Genomic DNA, 19,503 nt, shown 5'->3' with positions numbered 1-19,503 from the left:
AGACCACCCCAACCCCTGTCGTCGAGCTACAGTACGCGGACGACGACTGCGTCTGCGCACATACAGAGACTGAACTCCAGGACATAGTCGACGTATTTACTGAGGCATACGAAAGCATGGGCCTTACGCTAAACATCCGTAAGACAAAGGTCCTCCACCAGCCTGTTCTCACCGCACAGCACTCCCTCCCAGTCATCAAGATCCATGGCGCGGCCCTGGATACCGTGGACCACTTCCCATATCTCGGGAGCCTCCTATCAGCAAGAGCAGGAATCGACGACAAGATCCAACACCGCCTCCAGTGCGCCAATGCAACCTTCGGCCACCTGAGGAAGAGAGTGTTTGAAGACCAAACCCTCAAAACTGTCACCAAGCTCATGGTCCAAAGGGCTGTAGTAATACCTGCCCTCCTGTATGGCTCAGAGACATGGACAATGTACAGCAGACACCTCAAGTTGCTGGAGAAATGTCACCAACGATGTCTCCGCAAGATCCTACAAATCCCCTGGGAGGACAGGCGCACTAACATCAGTGTCCTCGACCAGGCCAACATCCCCAGCATTGAAGCACTGACCACACTTGATCAGCTCCGCTGGGCAGGCCACATAGTTCGCATGCCAGACACAAGACTCCCAAAGCAAGTGCTCTACTCAGAGCTCCTTCACGGCAAACGAGCCAAAGGTGGGCAGCGGAAACAATACAAGGACATCCTCAAAGCCTCCCTGGTAAAGTGCGACATCCCCACTGACACCTAGGAGTATCTGTCCCAAGACCGCCCTAAGTGGAGGAAGTGCATCCGAGAGGGCATTGAGTACCTCGAATATGTTATGTATGCAATAAAAGTACCAGCTGAGTACTGTTTAACTGAACAAGATACACCCTTGGCTCTGCTTTATTACGGTCCAAAGTGCCTGACTCACAAAATGGCTGGCCTTTTATACCAGAGCAGCACCATGTGCGTGCTGCTCAGTGGCCTCCAACAATGACACCATCTGGTGGCTACAAACAGCATGTACATACATGACAATACCCTCCTCTGAGATCTATCACAGTCTTTCACAGGTTGAGACGGTCCGGTGCTTTACGCTTTCAGGTTGACCGTCTCAGTTCGGCCTTGGGTGAATGTTCGGAGTCTGTTGTGGCTGGTGGTTGGATGGCTGATTTGTTGGGGGTGGCAGTGGCCATGTCAGGAATTGCATGTCCATTTTTATTGAACAAGTCTGTGATGGAAATTCCGGGTTCACTGATGACCCTTGAGTCCACTGAAGGCTGCAGGTAGGTTGGTTGGTCGTCGAAGGTTTCTTCATCTGACTGCTCTGGCTCGTCTGTGTACCTCAGCTTTGTTTGATCCATGTGTTTCCTGCAAGTTTGCTCATTCTTGAGCTTAATAACAAATACTCTGTTGCCTTCCTTGGCCATGACTGTACCAGCGATCCATTTGGGACCCTGACCATAATTCAACATGTATACAGGATCATTCACAGAAATCTCGCGTGACACAGTTGCGCGATCGTCATACCCTTGTTGACTCTGTCTTCTGTATTCAACATGATTACTTAAATCCGGGTGTACAAGAGATAACTTGGTCTTAAGACCTCTTTTCATCATGAGTTCAGCAGGCGAGACCCCTGTGAGTGTGTGGGGTCTTGTCCTGTAACTCAGCAGTATGCAGGACAAGCAGGTCTGCAGTGAGCCTTGGGTTACTCTCCTCATGCTTTGCTTGATAATTTGTAGTGCTCATTCTGCTTGCCCGTTGGATGCAGGCTTGAACAGTGCTGACCTTACATGTTTTATGCCGTTAAGTTTTAAAAACTTCTGAAATTCCTGACTGGTGAAGCACGACCCATTGTCGCTCACCACTATGTCAGACAGACTATGTGTCACGAACATGACATTGAGATTCTCTATGGTTGCCATGGACGTACTGGATGACATGATTATGCATTCTATCCACTTCGAATAAGCATCCACCACAACTAAAAAAATCTTGCCCGGGAAAGGACCTGCAAAATCTACATGGATCCTGGACCAAGGCTTGGATGGCCATTGTCATGTATGTAGACCAACTGTATACTAACTGTATAGTCACATAAAGTGTGCCACCAGAGGGCACTGTGGTGGGAGACCTGAGGGTCACCTGCATTGATGTGCTTGGCCCAGTATAAAAGGCTGCCCACCATGCTTGTGCCTCACTCTGGAGTTACAATAAATGGGACTAAGGTCACAACAGCTCAAGTACAATATTAGACCTTGTGGAGTCATTCATAAGAGTATTAAAGACATAACAGCCATGACCACAGACTCAGCGGCGATTCCGCTGGTGCTTTGCTGAGCTGCATGCAGGTGTTGCACTGATGCACGCATGCTTCCAGCTCAGAATCACTTCCTGGCCACCATACTTGGGACCTGGCGATGGCCTTCATCATCACTACAGCAGGATGTGTGCTGTGTAACTCACGCACAAACCTCTCCCTTTCTTAGGCATTACAACACGATTGCCCCACAATATGGAAGCCGCTTGAATAGACAGTTCGTCCTTGCGACGAATGTACGGTTTGGCCTCCTCGCACATTTGCTTAGGTATGGCAGACCAATCCTCTTTGAGGGTGCAATCCTTTACCACCAATAATATCGGGTCCTGGCTGGTCCAGGTCTTAACTTGTTGAGCCATGACAGGGGTACCTTCACTCTCAAAGCATCCATGATTAACATTACATCTGCCGGTTGTGGCGTTTCCACCTCCGGTGTGGGCAACGGCAACCGGCTCAAAGCATCGGCACAATTCTCTGTGCCAGGTCTGTGGCGAATGACATAATCATAGGCAGATAATGTCAGCGCCCACCTTTGGATGCGTGATAAAGAGTTGGCATTGATACCTTTGCTCTCGGAAAACAACAAAATGAGCGGCTTGTGATCGGTCTCTAATTCGAACCTCAGACTGAACAGGTATTGGTGCATCTTTTTAACACCATACACACACGCTAAAGTTTCTTTTTCTAACATACTGTAGGCTCTTTCTGCTTTAGACAAAATTTTTGGATGCATACGCGACAGGTTGAAGTCTCATTGGCTTCTTGTAAGATGCAACCAATTCCATATGACGATGCGTCACAGGCCAAAACTAAACATTTACATGGGTCATAATGTACCAGCAGCTTGTTCGAGCAAAGCAGATTGGTGGCTTTCTTGAAAGCTCTGTCTTGCAATGTGCCCCACACCCAATAGCATGTGCAGTGGTTCAAGTAAGGTGCTCACTTTAGATAGGAAGTTACCAAAGTAGTTGAGTAGACCCAGGAACGAATGCAGCTCCGTCACGTTCTGCTTGGGTGCATTCTTGATGGCCTTGGTTTTCACGTCAGTAGGTCTGATGCCATCAGCGGCGATTTCCTCCCGAGGAATTCAACCTCCGATGCTATGAAGACACACTTCAAGCATTTAAGTCTGAGTCCCACTCTGTCCAAACGCTGTAGAACCTCTTCCAGGTTGTTCAGACGTTCCTTGGAGTCACGACCGGTGATCAGGATGTCATCTTGGAACACGACGGTTCTGGGAACGGACTTCAGTAGACTTTCCATATTCCTCGGGAATATTGCTGCAGCCGAGCAAATTCCAAATGGGCACCTGTGGTAAATAAACAGTCCTTTGTGCGTGTTAATGCACGCAAGTCTCTTCGAAGTCTCGACCAACTCCTGTGTCATATAGGCCGATGTGAAGTCCAGTTTTGTGAACGACTTCCTTCCGGCTAGCGTCGCAAACAAGTCATCAGCCTTCGGTAACGGGTACTGATCTTGTTTCGAAACCCTGTTGATCATAGCCTTGTAGTCTCCACAGATTCTGACTGTGCCATCATTTTTCAGCACAGGACCAATGGGGCTGGCCCATTCATTAAATTCGACCGGTGATATGATCCCTTCATGCTAGAGTCTGTCCAGTTCAATTTCGACCTTCTCCCTCATCATATACGGCACTGCCCGAGCTTTATTATGGACGGGTCTTGCATCTGAGTCCAAGTGGATCTGCACCTTGGCTCCCGTGAAGTTGCCAATACCCGGTTCGAACAGCGAGGGGAACTTGCTCAATATTTGGGCACATGTATCTTCCTCCGACGAGAATGCCTTTATGTCGTTCCAGTCACATCTGATTTTCTCCAACCAGCTCCTGCCAAGTAGCGTTGGGCCATTGCCTGGAACAATCCACAGTGGTAACTCATGAACCGCACCGTTATACGATACAGTAATTTGTGCACTGCCAATCACCTTTATCAGTTCTTTGGTGTGCTTGGCATTAACAGGGCTCAGCTTGGGCCTCACAGTCTTAGTATCCCACAGCTTATTAAATGCCCTCTCGTTCATGATCGATTGACTCGCCCCTGTGTCCAGTTCCATCGATACCAGTATCCCGTTAAACTTCACGTTAATCAAAATTGGTTTACTCTTGGTTATGAAAGAGTACAGTCCATACATTTTCTCCTCTGGCATCTCGGATTGCGTATCCGGATCCGCGCTAGTCTGACTCTCATCCTCCATGTGGTGTGTCACAGCTCGCTTGGTCATCTGCGGACACTTGCGCTGGAGATGCCCCACTCTCAGACAGCCTTTGCAACTATATTGCACTGCTGTTGCCGATGATTTCCCCCACAAAGCCAACATGGAAAAGTCGGATACATTCCCGCTGGCGGACTTTGGGCAGCCACAGGTTTCGCGAATGCAGCAGGATAGGCCCTGCCATGTGCCGCTCTGCCGAACGCCAAATCAATTGCATTTACAGTACTTGCCGAGGTTCGGTTCTTCACCGCTATTTGCTTTAGACTCCTGTCTGTCGTCATACATGATTGAGTGATCTGGATGGCCCCTTTTAAATCCAACTCCTCCACCGCCAGAAGTTTGCGTAGGATCACCTCATGGTTGATACCAATAACAAAGAAGTCCTGCAGCATATCTGCCAACACCGTCCCGAACTTGCACGGTCCTGCTAGACGTCTCAGGTTGGCAACGAATTCCGCCACGTTCTGACCCTCCAATCGAACGTGTGTATAAAACCTGTATCTCGAGATGATGATGCCATTGTCTGGTTTGAGGTGCTCCCGTACCAATGTACACAACTCCTCGTACGTTTCATCTGTTGGATCACTAGGCATGAGTAGATTCTTTATCAGACCGTAGATGTTTGAACCGTACACAGTGAGGAACACGGCCCGGCGCCGATCTGCATCGCCGACCGACCTCCTTCATTTTGTTGGCCATGAAGTACTGGTTCAAACGGCTCACAAAGTCTTCCCAATCTTCTCCCCCCACGAATCGCTCTAAAAATCCAATTGTACTCATTTTGCAAACAAAGGTTCTTGCATTCTCATCACCAAATGTTATGTATGCAATAAAGGTTCAAACTGAGTACTGTTTAACTAAACAAGATACACCCTTGGCTCTGCTTTATTATGGCCCAAAGTGCCTGACTCACAAAATGGCTGGCCTTTTATACCAGAGCAGCACCATTGCATTCTGCTCAGTGGCCTCCAACAATGACACCATCTGGTGGCTACAAACAGCATGTACATACATGACAGCATCTCAACGCCGAGAGCATGTAGAAATCAAGAGCTGGCAGCAGAAAGAGCGTGCGGCAAACCAGTCCCACCCACCTCTTCCCTCAATGACGATCCGTCCCACCTGTGACAGAGTCTGTGGCTCTCGTATTGGACTGTTCAGCCACCAAAGAACTCACTTCAGGAGTGGAAGCAAGTCTTCCTCGTTTCCGAGGGACTGCATATGATGATGATGATGATGATGAGATTAACCTAATAGATGTTATTCATATTTTCTCATTTCCTGTCATGTTTTGAAATGTTTGACTCCCCTATATGACTTTCTTATCCTTATATTTCAAATGCCAGTATATCCATCTTATGTTTAAGGTGGTCCTTTACACTTCTTTCCAGCATTTTATAATCTATTACGGTAATATGCTTTTAAACCTATAAGCTGTTTCTCCACCTGCAGTTCTCCCTCCCGTCTTTGGTTTGGTAAGTCTTCTAAGGGGCCTTCTCTAGCCTGATTATTCCAGTTCTGGTGAAGGAGACTAATAAAAACATTAATTTTTTTCTCTTTTTTCAATGCTGACAGCCTGTATGAATTTCTAGTTTCATCGATGGCGGAGCCCAGCACGTGAGTGCAAAAGACAAGGCTGAAGTGTTTGCAACCATCTTCAGCCAGAAGTGCCGATGGATGATTCATATTGGCCTCATCCCGAGGTCCCCACCATCACAAAAGCCAGTCTTCAGTCAATTCGGTTCACTCCACGTGATATCTAGAAATGGCTGGATACAGCAAAGGCTATGGGCCCTGACAACATCCTGGCTGTCGTGCTGAAGACTTGTGCTCCAGAACTATCCGCATCTCTAGCCAAGCTGTTCCAGTACAGCTGCAACACTGGAATCTACCTGGCAATGTAGAAAACTGCCCAGGTATGTCCTGTCCACAAAAAACAGGACAAATCCAATCCGTCCAATTACTGCCCGATCAGTCTACTCTCAATCATCAGCAAAGTGATGGAAGTTGTCGTCGACAGTGCTATCAACCAGCACTTACTCACTAATAACCTGCTCACTGATGCTCAGTTTGGGTTTGCCAGGACCACTCGGCTCCAGACCTCATTTTAGCCTTGGTCCAAACATGAACAAAAGAGCTGAATTCCAGAGGTGTGACATCAAGGCAGCATTTGACTGATTGATAATGAAGAAAGCTATAGACTGCAGGAAGATATCAATCAACTGGTCAGGTGGGCAGAACAGTGGAAAATGAAATTTAATCTGGAGAAGTGTGAGTTAATGCATTTGGGTAGGGCCAACAAGGAAAGGGAATACACATTAAATGGTAGGATCCTGGTAGAGGAACAAAGGGACCTTGGAATGCATGCCCACAGATCCCTGAAGGTAGCAGGCCAGGTAGATAAGGTAGTTAAGAAGGCATACGGAATGCTTGCCTTTATTAGCCGAGGCATAGAATACAAGAGCAGGGGGGTTATGCTTGAACTGTATAAAACACTGGTTAGGCCACAGCTAGAGTACTGCGTGCAATTCTGGTCACCACATTACAGGAAGGATGTGATTGCACTGGACAGGTGCAGAGGAGATTTACGAGGATGTTGCCGGGAGTAAAGAATCTTAGCTATGAGGACAGATTGCAGACGGCTGAGTTTGTTTTCTTTGGAACAGAGAAGGCTGAGGGGAGACCTCTTTGAAGTGCATAAAATTATGAGGGGCCTAGATATAGTGGATAGAAAGAGCCTATTTCCCTCAGCAAATGGGGTCAACAACCAGGGTGCATAAATTTAAAGTAATTGGTAGAAGGTTTAAAGGGGATTTGAAAGGAAATTTCTTCATCTAGAGGGTTGTGGAGGTCTAGAACTCACTGCCTGAAAGGGTGATAGAAACATAGAAACATAGAAAATAGGTGCAGGAGGCGGCCATTCGGCCTTTCGAGCCTGCACCACCATTTGATAAGATCATGGCTGATCTTTCCCTCAGTACCCCTTTCCTGACTTCTCTCCATACCCCATGATCCCTTTAGCTGTAAGGGCCATATCTAACTCCCTCTTCGATATATCCAATGAACTGGCATCAACGACTCTCTGCGGCAGGGAATGCCACAGGTTAACAACTCTCTGACTGAAGAAGTTTTTCCTCATCTCAGTCCTAAATGGCCTACCCCTTATCCTAATACTGTGTCCCCTGGTTCTGGACTTCCCCAACATCGGGAACAATCTACCCGCATCTAACCTGTCCCGTCCCGTCAGAATTTTATGTTTCTATGAGATCCCCTCTCATCCTTCTAAACTCCAATGTATAAAGGCCCAGTTGATCCACTCTCTCCTCATATGTCAGTCCGATCATCCCAGGAATCAGTCTGGTGAACCTTCGCTGCACTCCCTCAATAGCAGGAACGTCCTTCCTCAGACTAGGAGACCAAAACTGAACACAATATTCCAGGTGAAGCCTCACCAAGGCCCTGTACAACTGCAGTAAGACCTCCCTGCTCCTATACTCAAATCCCCTAGCTATGAAGGCCAACATACCATTTGCCTTCTTTACCGCCTGCTGCACCTGTATGCCAACTTTCAATGACTGATGAACCATGACACCCAGGTCTTATTGCACCTCCCCTTTTCCTAATCTGCCACCATTCAGAGAATATTCTGTCTTCGTGTTTTTGCCCCCAAAGTGGATAACCTCACATTTATCAACATTATACTGCATCTGACATGCATTTGCCCACTCACCTAACCTGTCTAAGTCACCATGCAGCCTCTTAGCGTCCCCCTCACAGCTCACACCGCCACCCAGTTTAATGTCATCTGCAAACTTGGAAATATTGCATTCAATTCCTTCATCCAAATCATTGATGTATATTGTAAAGAGCTGGGGTCCCAGCACTGAGCCCTGTGGCACGCCACTAGTCACTGCCTGCCATTCTGAAAAGGACCCGTTTATCCCGACTCTCTGCTTCCTGTCTGCCAACCAGTTCTCTATCCACGTCAGTATATTACCCCCAATACCATGTGCTTTGATTTTGCACACCAATCTCCTGCGTGGGACCTTGTCATGATCCCCGACAGCTGCCTCTTACTGCCTGACATTCCTCTCTCGTCCACCGGCCAGCTAGGGCTACCCTCCAGGTTAGGGCAGGAGACTGACATGGCCGATATAGGTGAGGCCCGTGAGTTAAAATCTCCCAGGCCGCATGCTGCCGATGGTCGGAGTGTTTGCCCTCCGTCTAGGCCCTGCCCACACGACTCCTGCCCTGGGTTACAATCAGGGCTATGGAGTTAGCACAATAAATGGCCCGGCACTAGTGTGAGCCCTCATGGTTACTTATGCCTGACATTACTTTTGTTCTATTTTGCTATTTTACACAGTTCAAGGAGCAATATTGTGTATATTTTGTTCAGAACTTTCCTTTATTTATCACATTCCAGCCTATTTTAACAATGCCATTCCTTTCTTCTTTGGTACTTTTTATGTGTTTTCTATGCTTCAGTTACAAATACTATAGCGACGCCAATAAAATTGTCCCGCTATTACGGTTTTGCGTAATGAGCTGAAATCACACACAGTGGATTTGTCTATGAGCGATCTTCGAATTCTTGCCAAATGTTGATCCGACATCAAAGTTAGAACCTGGCACATGACCACCATAGTTAGGAACCAGCGGTGTGTCAAGGTAAAGTTTACTGTCAGGGTGTGGATCCTCTTCTTGGTAACTTCTCAGCTTGTTCCGCACGTAGTACTGTTTGCGCTGAAACTTGTCCAAAGCATTCTTCACCCGTTCCTGGTAAGGATGTGCAAACTCGTTCTCCATTCGTGGAATAAATCCAGTGTAACCTGAGACTCCTCTCCTCTGGATTTCGGGAGGTTGGGTGGCGAAACGATGCTTGTGCTTGTACAGATGAGTCCAGGTTACTGGATCCACGTTTGCAGCCACCGGTTTCAGTGGCCTGTTCTCACCGGCGACTGCCAGCTTTCTTCCCCCATCCATATAGATGATGAGCACGGATGATAGAGGCAGAAACCCTCAGCACATTTAAAAAGTACTCGGTTGTGCACTTGAAGTGCTGTAAGCTGCATGGCTACTGACCTAGAGCTGGAAAGTGGGATTAGGCTGGATAGCTCTTGTTGGCCGGCACGGACACGATGGGCTAAAATGGCCTCCTTCCGTGCTGTAAATTTCTATGATTCTATGAAGATGGCTGTGTTTGTTGGAGGCCAGTCATTTCAACCCCAAGACACCGCTGCAGGAGTTCCACAGGGCAGTACCCTAAGCTCTGCCATCTTCAGCTGCTTCACCAATGACAATGATCGCAGAGTTTTCAGTTCCATTTGTAACTCCTCAGATAATGAAGCAATCCATACTCACATGCAGCAAGACCTGGATGGTATTTAGGCTTGGGCTGATAAGTGGCAAGTAACATTCGTGCCTCACAAGTGCCAGGTAATGACTATCTCCAACGAAGGAGACATAATCACTGCCCCTTGACACTCAACTGTATTACCATCGCCAAATCGCCCACCATCAACATCCTGCGGGCTCACCATTGACCAGAAACTTAACTGGGCCAGCCACATAAATACTGTGGTAACAAGAGCGGCTCAGAGGCTGGTATTCTGTGGCGAGTGTCTCACTTCCTGACTCCCCAAAGTCTTTCCACCATCTACAAGGCACAAGTCAGGAGTGTGATGGAATACTCTCCACTTACCTGGATGAGTGAAGCTCCAACAACACTCAAGAAGCTCGACACTATCCAGGACAATCAGCCCACTTGATTGGCAACCCATCCACCACTTTAAACATTCACTCCCTCCATCACTGACATACCGTGGCTGCAGTGTGTACCATCTACAAGATGCAATGCAGCAATTCACCAAGGTTTCTTCAACAGCAGCTTCCAAACCGTGCCCTCTACCTCCTATAAGGACAAGGGCAGCAGGTGCAGGGGAACACCACTACCTCCAAGTTCCCCTCCAAATCGCTCACCATCCTGACTTGGAAATATATCACTGTTCCTTCATCGTCGCTGGGACAAATTCCTGGGCCTCCCACCCTAACAGCACTGTGGGAGACCTTCATCACACGGACTGCCGTGGTTCAAGAAGGTGGCTCACCACCAACTTCTCAAGGGCAATTAGAGATGGGCAATAAATGCCGGCCTTACCAGTGACGCCCACAGCGATGGAATTTTTAAAAACTCAGGATTACAAAGGTTTGCAGTGTTACTCCATGAGTTTGTTACTACTGCAAACCATGACCTGAAAGTATGACCAATGCACTATATTTAACAAAGGACATAGAAAAAAAGGCATCAAAATCTGAATGCCTCATCACCCACATAAAATCCATAGCCCTTTGTTCTTTGGGAATGTTTATTTACTGTCAGTATTTGAATATGACCATCTACACAGACTTTGTTAGTTAACAAGGTCTTGATTTGCAAATGTTCTAATTCCTTTAACCTTTATGCAACACCACACCCCCACCACCCCCTCCTGTTGTGAAAAGTTACAGAATTTTCCAACCCTTCCAATGCTCCGTATTGTGCTGGTTCTTCTGCAGTCACATCTCCATGGAATTAAAAAATCTTAATGCATTGCATAATGATGAACATGCCATGAGTGCACATCACTCACATTGCCTCAAGGGAAGTCGCAACATGCCAACTTGGAAAATGTAAAATGAACACAATCTGAAAACTATGACCCGGGACAGGGGTCCTTGATCTCTGGGAAGCTATAATATAATTTTTTTTTAAAGCAGTAAGTTTTTTTTAAAACAGCTCAAATCAAAATCCCAAGTGTTTTGCAACATTTCCTAACCACGCCTTGAAGCTTCCATAAGGAATATGTCTCCAAGCAAATAAATGCAGTGATGCAGCTTTCCTAGCTGCTGCCCTTTCCACCAAAAGAGAGAAATTAGAAGACCTCAGCAGTCTAAACTTTTGAAAATATTTAGAGGAACAAATCCTCCACAGGGAACATTTACGGAAAATTCAGTTCCGCAGGTAGCCCTATGGAGAAGTAATTATTTTAAAGATCAAGTCCCCAATTGCTGAGTGAAACAGCCTGGGCCAGATATACTGCGCTGGTGAAATTATTGTGTTGGTTCTGCAATTGCAGATTGAGCTCCCTATGGTTATACATCGTCACATTTGCTACCAAATGAGAAATTACCATCTTTACTTACTCAAAACATATGAAAAACGTTACATCATTTAAAAGTATAGAAAGGTGCAGACACTATGAACTCTGAGATTTACTGTAAGTATTGTATGGTAAATTTTGCAAGATTCTACTCCTGGTGTGGAGCCTTTTCGGCTGGTGGTACGGCCAAATGGTTCAGCTGGTCTCTGCACCACATTCTCCAATCTGCTGTTCTATTGAGTAAGACTCTATGGTGGGAGCAAGGCCTCATAAAATATAACCTACGAGTCAAATCTCAACCAAGTCTTTGATTTGTACCAAGAATAGATTAGAAATGGCTTGAATACTTGGGGTCAAGTGCGATTGTACTGAGGATGTTATAAAAAATGGCAACGATGGGTAAATGTGAATTGTGATATAAGGCAATATTTTCAGATTTGGTCATTAAAAAAAGGTAGGTTTGCATGCAGGTGGGGGGAGGGCATCTTTTTTCTTTCTCCATTTTTGTTATTTATTCTCCCCTCTTGAAGTCTATTTACAACTATGTACTGTTCTTCAACTGAGGACATTTTGGGGTTTATTTTTTTGACCTCTGTATTTGAGATCATCCTCAGAGATGGGTTCGAACTCCCCACATCTTTGAGAACATTGCCACTATCCTTGCTAGCAAGGTAAGCTTTTGCTGATGTGCCCAGAATAATGGGCAGAATAACATTTCTGTTAAATATTTTAGCTACTGTAATTATCCTATAGCTCCACAGGATCTCTCCCCTCATCTTCAATAAGGTGTCGAGCATCACAACATCTGATCTAATTTTAGGTTTAAACTACTAAGCAGACTTATTGAAAACAAGATGAACAAGAAATAAATAAGTGATATAATGCAAATAAAACTTTACAACAGAAATCTTTTTAGCTAACTCCTCGAAAGAGAAACAATAGAATCCAAATGCCAAGTTTTTTTTATAGGTAACTTTTATATACACATTGGGACCAAAAGTATTTGGCCTTTCCATGCAATTTCAGTTCCATGCAATTTCAGCAGGAATGTAGTGGAAGAGCTGAAAACTAGGCCAGGATGCAGATACGCTAGGCTCTAATTCAGCCCGAGAGTTCCTTGTTACTTTTGTTTGGGGTGGAGCCTCTGCCCACTCGTACTCTTTCCAGAGAGGAGGCCCTACAACCCCCAAACTTGACAGCAGTCACCAGCTTTCTCAAAGCACTTCACAGGCAATAAATTACTCTTAAAGTGTAGTCACTGTTCTTTTGTAGGTACATATGGCAATCAGTTTGTGAACAGAAAGGTTTCACAAACTGGTCATCTGTTTTGGTGGTGCTGCACTGCTGATTTGTTGGCCTGGACACTGGGAAAACATCTTTTACATTCACTTCAACAGGTAGATATGGCCTCAGTTTCACACCTTATCCATAAGATGGCTGTGACTGATAGCTTGCATTCTTTGATGCCTGTCTGGCAGACCTAGCTAACATTTCATATAAACAGATATAATGTTGAATTTTATAACTTGCAGTAGGGAGGAACTTAAATTGTGTGGCAAAACCTTTGTGAAAAGCCCCTATCTGCAAATTTTCTATAATATTTCAATTTTGAAAATTCGCATAATCTTTGGCATTAGTGACTTTAGTCAGTGCCAATGCAGTCATGTATTTTTTATACTGTGATGATGGCAAAGATTTTTGGGATCCAAGCCAATCTATTGTGTATAGTCAGATTCACTGGCTTCTCATATAGGCTTGTTTCTTCTGTGCAGACATTTTCCCAATTTAGTATGTTAGGTATGGTGCATTTTTCTCGTTGTATTATCAGAATCTGTTATGTGAGATAAAGATAATTAACTAAGATTAAAGATTCTGCAGCTACTGAAAATCACAGATTTCTGGACTGTTTGAGAAGCTGGGACAACAATTCCTGACACGTTAAATCCCACAAAAGCTACAATAGCTACACACCTGCTCGTGTGTTGTTGTTTGAACAAGTTGGCCTTTTGTTTAAAACCGAAGTGTTCACCTTAATCTCAGGCGCCGCTGTATCTGTCTGAGCTTGCAGCAAATCGCCAGACATGAAGCTGCTCAAAATAATCAGTAATTTACATTTAACTGAGATGAAAAAAAAAATCAAAAATATAAATATAATAATTTTTTTACCCACACACCACTTATTTCCACAACATCAGGTGATCTTATTTTGAAGTGTATGCTGTAGGATGTAATACATTGGCCCAGATTTTGGGGTGGCTTCGACCGCTTCACAGATTTACCGAACCAAAAGTAAAATCACTTTCGCTGGCACAGGGTTGGGCTATTTGCCCTGCAAATGCCCATGAAAAATGGGTCTGCATTTACAAGCATAAGGGCTAATATAAATCTTACATTAAAAATGTACAAAGAAAAAATGATGCACAAACATTCAAAATTAGTTTATTCAAAATGTTTAAAATTATTTTTCAAAAAATTCAATTTTTATTGTATTTGCTTTATTGAAGGGACTTCTAATTACATTTGAAAATGATAACATTTATTTTTATTGCAGATGTGTAAATTGTTTAAAATTTTTGGGATTCCTAATATGGTTTATGGGGATTGCATTCGTAAATGGAATCCTCCTTTATGATTGGACGACCTGATCCACATGATCCCAGGGACACTTCCAAACCGCCTGCGCCCCTGGGATCCGTGGGCCTTTAAGCAGGCACACACCTGCAGGCCCAAGACCCGAACTCTCCGCAGCCTGGGAGCCCAAAGGTTAGTTCATACATTTTTAGCGAGTCGGAGGCATACTCCAGAGGTACACCTCTGACCGCAAATTCCAGGCCATTGTACACAGTGCGCTAAATACTAATATCTTTTGGAGGAGGGAAGGGGGAAAATTACAGGGTAATTTTCAACTTCATCAGCCCAAAAATCCCCCCATAACTTTTTTGTTCTGAAATCAGCCCATGCACTACAGAAGGTCTGTAATTTTCATCCAACAATGTTAATCACTGAATTTTTTTAGTTATAAAAACTGATACTATCAGTTTAGCTGTGTAATTTGCTTAGTAAGAACAATAGACACCAGAGGGGGTAATTTTCAATTGGGGGGTGGAGCTGGTAGTTGGGGTCGGCCACCTGTTATATATCGTGCCCCACTTTTCTTTCCATTAACTTTCACATCTCAGAAAAATGATCACGTTTCTTCAGAATGCGATTGCTGTGCTTATTGATACTTACGATGAAGGAACGGCGATATATTTCCACGTCAGGATGGTATGTGATTTGGAGGGAAACTTGGAGTTGATTTTGTTCCCATGCACCTGCGGCCCACCTTGAAAGACAAGGGCAGCAGGCACATGGGAACACCATCACCTCTTCCACGGCGCGGCCCTGGAAACCGTGGACCACTTCCCATATCTCGGGAGCCTCCTATCAACAAGAGCAGGCAGTGATGACGAGATCCAACACCGTCTCCAGTATGCCAGTGAAGCCTTGGGCCGCCTGAGGAAAAGAGTGTTCGAAGACCAGGCCCTCAAAACTGCCACCAAGCTCATGGTTTACAGGGCTGTAGTAATTTCCGCCCTCCTATATGGCTCAGAGACATGGACCATGTACAGCAGACACCTCAAGTCGCTGGAGAGATACTACCAACGATGTCTCCGCAAGATCCTACAAATCTCCTGGGAGGACAGACGCACCAACGTTAGCGTCCTCGTCCAGGCCAACATCCCCAGCATTGAAGCACTGACCACACTTGATCAGCTCCACTGGGCAGGCCACATTGTCCGCATGCAAGACATGAGACTCCCAAAGCAAGCGCTCTACTTGGAACTCCTTCACGGCAAACAAGAGAAAGGTGGGCAGTGGAAACGTTACAAGGACGCCCTCAAAGCCTCCCTGATAAAGTGTAACATCCCCACTGACACCTGGGAATCCCTGGCCAAAGACCGCCCTAAGTGGAGGAAGTGCATCCGGGAGGGCGCTGAGCACCTCGAGGTGATTTTGTTCCCATGCACCTGCTGCCCTCCTAGAAAGACAAGGGCAGGAGCCACATGGGAATACCACCACCTCCACGTTCCCCTCCAAGTCACAGATTAACCTGACTTGGAAATATATCGTAGTTCCTTCATTGTCACTGGGTCAAAATCCTGGAACTCCCTCCCAAACACCACTATGGGAGTACCTTCACCACAAGGACTGCAGCAGTTCAAGAAGGCAGCTCACCACCACCTTCTCAAGGGCAATTAGCGATGGGCAATAAATGTTGGTCCTGCCAGGAAAACTAAGGGACATCTGGACTCTCATTTGCAACTTGGATGTGGACAATCCCAAGCTAATATAGACCACATTTCATCCATGTAATGCACCACAAACCATTCATTAATCTGTATACAAGTGAGTAACATGCAAGCTATAACCAATTATATCTTTCAAACCCAAAAGCAATCATTATTCATCTGTACACAAGCATCAAAGTACAAATATCAAGTCACTATGCATATCTGCAAACATAATTTCTTGGGTGATGAAGGGTACACACCAGATATGTCATAACTTTACTTTTTACAGATGCTGACTGACTTGCTGTATATTTCCAGCATTTTCTGTTTTTATTTCAGATTTCAGCATTTGTAGTTTTCATTTTTATTTTATAATTTCTTGGCATCCAGTTTAGTCCTAGAGTATAAAAATAATCTATTTTGTGCTCTCACTATTTTATAACTCTCGGCCTGGTAAGTTCTGTTTTAATGCAGCAACCTCTGAACAACTAAAATGTTATGACAGCGCCATCCTGTGGAGGTTTAAGAACTGATATAGGAAAGAGGGCAACAGCAGAATTCGATGAAATGCAAATCTCCCATTATTCAAAATGGATTAATTTTATATCTTCTTTGAATATACCAATACCATGTTGACATTGTATTTTTATAAGATTGGGGTAGTATTAATATTTAACATTTTCTACATTGGCATAGAGCACAGTGCACTAATTTAGCTGCTGAAAAAGACGATCAAAATCACCAAAAGAAATGGGAAACCCAGTCAGTTGTCTTTAGCAGTGTGTTGTTACAAAAGCAAAACATTAATTACAAAAGCAAAATACTGCAGATGCTGGAAATCTGAAATAAAAACATAAAATGTTGGAAATACTCAGCGGGTCAGGCAGCATCTGTGGAGAGGGAAACAGAGTTAACATTTCAGGTCGATGACCTTTTGTCAGAACTGGAAGAAGTTAGCGATATAGCAGGTTTTAAATAAGTGCAAAGGCTGGGGAAGGGGGAGGGGAGGAAAGGACAAAAGGGAAGGTCTGTGATAGGGTGGAAGGCAGGAGAGATTAAATGACAAGTGGTATGATTGTACAAAGCAAAATGAGTTAGCAATGGAACAAGAAACAAAAGATGGGTCTAGAAGAGGTGTAAATGGGAATAGCAGAATTATCACAGCTGCCACCTGAAAAAAGAGGGTCTGGTGCTATGGGAAGGGCGGGGAGGGGAGTGTTCGGGGTGATTGAGTAGTGGACCAGGGTGTCGCAGAGGGAACGGTCCCTTCGGAATGCTGAAATGCTGGAGATGTGTTTGGTGGTGGGATCACACTGGAGGTTGCAAAAATGGTGGAGGATGATTCGTTGAATGTGGAGGCTGGTGGGGTGAAAGGTGAGGACAAAGGGAACCCTATTGTGGTCCTGGGAGGGAGGGGAAGGGATGAGAACAGAAGTGCGAGAAATGGAATGGACACGTCGGGTGCCCGGTCTACCGCAGTAGTGGGGAATCCTCGGTTGAGGAAATAGGGAAGACATATTAAAAGCACTAGTATGGAAGGTACGGAGAAACTGGGAGAATGGAATAGAGTCCTTACAGGATCAGGATGGGAGGAAGTGTAGTCCAGGTAGTTATGGGAGTCAGTGGGCTTATGGTGGATGTTAAGAAAATAACATATATAGCGCCTTTCTCAACCTCAGAACGTCACAAAGCCTATCCCCAGAAATGGAGACAGAGAAGTTGAGGAAGGGAAAAGTTGCAGATGGATCATATGAAGGTGAGGGAAGGGTGAAAATTGGAAGCAAATTGAAGGAAATTTTCCAGTTCAGGGTGAGAGCAGAAATCAGCACCGATACAGTCATCAATGTAGCGGAAAAAGAGATGAGGACGGGACCTGAGGAGGACTGGAATAAAGAAAGTTCCACATATCCCACAAAAGGGCAGGCACCTTTTATTTGGAGGAAGTGAGTGGAGTCAAAGGAGAAGGTTATTCAATGTGAGAAAATAAATTTGCCTGGTGTACTAAAAGTTCCCAGATGCCATTATGTTTCCCTGTGATAAGCATATTTGCAGTAAACACTGAATAGTCAGAGCTTTTGTATTAAGCACTGTTTACTCCTAAATCTATTTTTACCATTGCCGTATCCTGTTTCTTACTGCCTTTTCATTTTTTTACATTCATTCTGTCATTCTATTCATTTTCATTCTTTATTTCATTTATTTTTGAATGTGTTGTTGCTTTTTTAAAATCTTACTTTCATTTCAATTTTTGTTCTTTGTATTTGCCTTCATTCATGTTTTTTTACCTCAATTCCCCCCTCCTTTCTTGAATGTAGCCAATCTTGCTCAGTAGTGTATTGTCCATAGGCACACAAAGTCCTCCTGTACCTCACTTAAGTGGCCATTCTTAAAATGGGAATCCAGTCAGTATATTGATCCTGTATTCAACCATAGGAAGTATCAGAGTTAAGAAAAGAATAACATATATAGTGCCTTTCACAACCTCAGAACATCTCAAAGCACTTGAAAGCTAATTAAGTACTTTTTGAAGTGTTGTCACTGTTATAATGTAGGGGAACACAACAGTCAATTTGTTCACAGTAAGGTACCACATACAGCAATGAGATTAATGAACAGATCTTTTTTTTTTATGTGATGTTGGCTGAGGGATAAATATTGACCAGGATACTGGGAGTACTCCCCCAGTCTAAGGATAAGGGGTAAGCCATTTAGGACCGAGATAAGGAGAAACTTCTTCACCCAGAGAGTGGTGAACCTGTGGAATTCTCTACCACAGGAAGTAGTTGAGGCCAATTCACTAAATATATTCAAAAGGGAGTTAGATGAAGTCCTTACTACTCGGGGGATCAAGGGGTATGGCATGAAAGCAGGAAGTGGGTACTGAAGTTTCATGTTCAGCCATGAACTCGTTGAATGGCGGTGCAGGCTAGAAGGGCTGAATGGCCTGCTCCTGCACCTATTTTCTATGTTTCTATGTTTCTATGAAAGCAGGAATGGGGTACTGAAGTTACATGTTCAGCCATGAACTCATTGAATGGCGGTGCAGGCTCGACGGGCCGAATGGCCTACTCCTGCACCTATTTTCTATGTTTCTATGTTTCTATTCTTCTTCCAATACTGCCATGGGATCTTTTACATCCATCTGGGAGAGCAGACGGGGTCCCAGCACTCCCTCAGTACTGCACTGAAGTGTCAAGTGCAATAAAGGTTCAAACTGAGTACTGTTTAACTAAGCAAGGTACAACCTAGCTCTGCTTTATTTAGGCCCAAAGTGCCTGACTCTCAAAATGGCTGGCCTTTTATATCTGAGCAGCACCATGTGTCGTCTGTGTGCCTCAGCTTTGTCTGATCCATGTGTTTCCTGCAAGTTTGCCCATTCTTGAGCTTAATAACGAATACTCTGTTGCCCTCCTTGGCAATGAACGTACCAGCGATCCATTTGGGACCCTGACCATAGTTCAACACATATACAGGATCATTAACAGAAATCTCGCGTGACACAGTTGCGCGATTGTGGTACCCTTGTTGACTCTGTCTTCTGTA

This window comes from Pristiophorus japonicus, chromosome 9 (genome assembly GCF_044704955.1).
Source record: "Pristiophorus japonicus isolate sPriJap1 chromosome 9, sPriJap1.hap1, whole genome shotgun sequence".
NCBI lineage: Eukaryota > Metazoa > Chordata > Chondrichthyes > Pristiophoridae > Pristiophorus > Pristiophorus japonicus.
This window is presented reverse-complemented; position numbering follows the sequence as displayed.